The 4,165-nt window shown below is 39.6% G+C and overlaps 1 pseudogene; it reads right to left on the bottom strand.

The window, feature by feature from the left end:
• Positions 1 to 1,109: 1,109 nt before the first annotated feature.
• LOC149532650 (nucleolar GTP-binding protein 1 pseudogene) lies at positions 1,110 to 3,586 on the bottom strand (annotated as a pseudogene).
• Between the last annotated feature and the right edge of the window lie 579 nt (positions 3,587 to 4,165).

The following is a 4,165-nucleotide window of genomic DNA, read 5'->3' as shown; positions in this document are numbered from 1 at the left end:
AAAATGTTTCACAATGTTGTCAGATTTATCAATCAGTAGTAGGGCTAGCAAGTCCAGTTAAGAAGCCTGTCAGATAATAAACTTACTACACTCTAGGGTTTAGTAGCCTACAAGACATTTGTCCAAGAGACTCAAGCAGATATTCCACATTTTTATTGCAGGTTTCGTGTACATGAAGGTTTCAGGAAGTGCTGCAATTCTGCAAAACTTATATCTAAGTACCACATACCAAGGAGAACAGACTTTAGCTCTCCAACATGCAATACAGCCAAACATGCCATTGCAAAATCAGAAATTTTCCAATACCAGGGAAAGGCTTAATGCATCCAGTCACAGATAAAGATTGCACAATACCATATGCACATTGACAATGGCAAAAAGGGATTTACCAAGCAAAGGAAGGATTTTTATGAGCACATTTACCATCTTATAGTCTTTATGTTGCCAACTGCCAAAGTTGAACTATTAGGATGAGATCATTACCTGACTTAAGATTTCTTCGGGCATCAATATAGTAAAGTCTGATTAAGAAATTGCATATAAGAAAATTATGCTGCATATCACAAGTAAATTCCACATCTAGAAATCAATTTGTCAATTATTGCAACATCCATTCTGTGAAAAAAAGTGGGAACCAATGAATCGCATCTGCACGCACATGTTCACATATATTCCACACTACAAATTTTAAAAGCATTCCACAATTCTCAGTTCTGCACCATGTCTTGTTCATTTTACAGGCCTCTACGGTTGGAAAAAAAAAATTATCTTTCATTTCACTATAGCAAGAGCACTGAATTTTGTAAATACAACAGACTGGATGAATGCACATCAGTCAATGAAAGACAAGTACAGTATAACAAAACCCAAATCATATATATTTATTGATTGATCGAGAGGTGCACCAACTTGAATCAAGGCAGAAAAATAGATCTAGTTATCAGCAAAAGATTAATATAATGTCAAATTATAGATTCTCTTTTGACCAAATCTAATATGTTTTTTTCTAAAAAAATGAATTTGGTCAATCAGAAATTCACAAATAAAGAGACACGTGGAAATCCCTTGGACAAAATAAATATGAAGGAAGAGAAATATTACATCGAATCAAAACCAAATTAACATAAAATAATTATATTTGCTCAAGCGTCATCAGTTAAACCATATCCTGCATTTACTGTAAGTTGGCATGTCAATCCAACAGCCGATAGCAACAAATACTACTTCCTAAAAAATAAAACCTTTGAACTTTTAACGTCTATCTGTTTTCCCGATAGATCTCTTGCCAGAAAACAAATGCTTTCGTTTCAGGTTCACTATCACTCTATCAGCCTCTCCCTTGCGAGCATCCTTGTTTCTCTTCTTTGAAGACTTCTTGCCAAGTTTAATAGCTTTCAATTTCTGAGCTGAGTCCTTGAAACCCTCTCCTGGAACAACTTCACCAGGAGGCCTAGACCTAGATCTTGACCGTGATAACAGACGCTGCTTCTTGTTTGGCTGATCAATATCCATGGCATCAGCATTTTCGTCCACTCCGCTGGACCTATCTCGCTTGCGGCCTTGACGAGACACTGACCTACTTCGAACTCTCTCTATTGCTGCCGAGGGATCCAGGCCTAGGCTAGAAAGATGTCTTCCCATTCTGTTTGAGCCATATTCCCTGTTCCTGTCAAACTTCCTTGGTACGGTAGGCCTGCTCTCTGCCGTACTCTTCTTCAATCAGTGTTCCACAATAAGCATCTTCTTCTTCTTCCTGATTGCAGCCAGAGCTTCCTTTTCATCTGGATTCAACTCCACTTCCTCCATCTCATCATCCTCATCACCCTCAGCAGCCATCCTAATCCCTTCTTCCCTCTCCAGTTCTTCAAGCCTCTGCAAGATATCTGGATCAATAAAGTCTGCCACATTGTGTCCATCCATGATCTCAGGAATATCATCTTCTTTCTACTCTTCATTTGCCAAAATATACCGCTTCTTCAAGCTTGCAGAGTAAACTCCAGCTCCACCATTTTCATTCTCAATATCCCTCTCCAACTTCCTGGCCTCCTTGGCAGCACGCGCCCTGGCATCCAGAACAGCTTGAGGGATACATGGGAGTCTCTCTTTCCCATCTCGCGGCTTGGGCATTGCAACATGAATCCTATTGAGACAACTGCTGATCTTCTTCGACTTCATCTTAATTTCCACTCTCTGCTCCAACAACCTCTCGCATGCCGCATTCTTCACTGCAGTCACCCCTTCTTCCTTCAAAGCACTCATAGAGAGTAGCACACCATCATCACCCCCTTCCTGATTCCCAAAGAAGCCACCCATATTTTTCCCAGCCTCGGACCTCATCTCCGCAACCAATTTGCATCGTCCTCCGGTAGTGTCTCTAGTGGTTGCAAATCAATCTTATTACAAACTACAAAAAGAGGCTTATTGGCAAACAGAGGCTTTATGCTATGAAACAGAGCTGCCTGTTGCGCAATACTATAACCACAGGATCCCGAAACATCAAGGAAAAACAAAACAGCCGCCTTCAAATGAGCCAAGGCAGTAATACTGAGCATCTCGATGGTGTTCCTGTCCTCCAAGGGGTGGTCCAAAATACCTGGTGTATCAATAACCTGGTACCTCAAGTACTTATAATCAGTATGTCCAACAAACAAAGACTTCGTAGTAAAAGCATAAGGTTGGACATCTACATCCGCCCTAGTAATCTTATTAATAAAAGAACTATTGCCCACATTAGGGTATCCACTGATCAAAATAGTCCTGGTATTTGGGTCAATTGACGGTAACCTTGCCATATGCTGCCTGACCTGTTCAAGATAAGCTAAGCTCGGCCCAATTCTCTTAACAATGGTACACATCCGTCCAAGCGCCGCAACCTTCAAAGATTTGCAGCGGTAAAGAGAATCGGCATATTTTATAAGCCTAACATAGTCTTTAGCCACTTTGGCAATGAGATTGCGGGCAGTATTTATCTAGCCAAGGGCCAACTTGTAGTGATCTTTGTCATATAAAACGTTTAACAGATCTCCATAAAATGGATGCACATCATCTAGGCGGGGGAAATCGTCTACTATAGCAGAAAGCTTATCATGAAAATTCTGTTGAGTGAACTTTACCTTCCGCATGTAAAACTGGCGGAGCCGGGAGATTGCATAGCCCTTATGCACCACCGTAGGTGTCTGCCGCTGTGTTCTTGATAAGATTATGTCAACGAAATCTTTCCCGGACGGCACCACCGTAATCTTCTTGAAATTATATTGCACCATTTTTACTGCGCTGATTCTTCCCCGAGCTTGGCCGCTCAGTCAGAAAACAGAACGAGCAGAGACCCGCAGGCGACAAGCAGCAGACGTGTTGTATATGGAAACCTACATTTTGTCCAACTTAGCATAGGCTACAACCTGCAAGATGATTTTTTCCCAATCGACCATGCGATTCTTCTCTGCATCTGCCGCCACTACAGCACGATACAAAAGCTTTAATAGGAACTGTTTCGATTCTAGAGTTTTAAAATTTATCATTTTTTTTTATCAGTTTAATGGTTTGGGTGGGATTTTCATTAGGGCTTTTAGTTAGGAACCGGCTGCAGCCGACGAATTCCCTACCGCATGCCATGCATAGCCCTTATCATACATACATGTATGCCTCCACTCTATCCTGTCAGTCTTTCACGGTGACTCTTATCTGAAAATTCTTATGGATATTAATTAGGATTAAAATTTTTAACATTTTAAAATCAATCAAAGATTTAAAATTACTGTACCTTTCTCCTGTCACAATCAAATAGTTTATTCATTATATTTAATTTTTATTATTTATAATATTTTTACCTTTTATTTAATTTAATTTGTAAAACTAAAAAGAATATATTTAGTTAAAATTATTTTTTTTAAATTAAATAATCGAACATCCAAAAAGAAATGAGTACAAAATCAGAGCAAGGGAGGCAAGCCTCAACCACCAAGCTCAACCATCAAGTTCAACTAAGATCCAAAAAATAGCTAACTCGCACAATATGAATCAGTTTTTCCGAGAATACAAAAGAAAAAGATGAAAATTAATCTAGAATGTCATCATGGTCTTCAATCCAAGAAGTCCAACCCTGCTCTCCTTCCATCCAAACTATTTTCTTGCTCTCAAGGATATGTGCAAAGAAATCCAACCTATC

This window comes from Cupressus sempervirens, chromosome 10 (assembly GCF_028749045.1).
Source record: "Cupressus sempervirens isolate cs-2001-9-10 chromosome 10, ASM2874904v1, whole genome shotgun sequence".
Taxonomy (NCBI): domain Eukaryota; kingdom Viridiplantae; phylum Streptophyta; class Pinopsida; order Cupressales; family Cupressaceae; genus Cupressus; species Cupressus sempervirens.
Note: the sequence above shows the minus strand (reverse complement) of the source record. Positions and strands in the feature narration are given on the sequence as shown.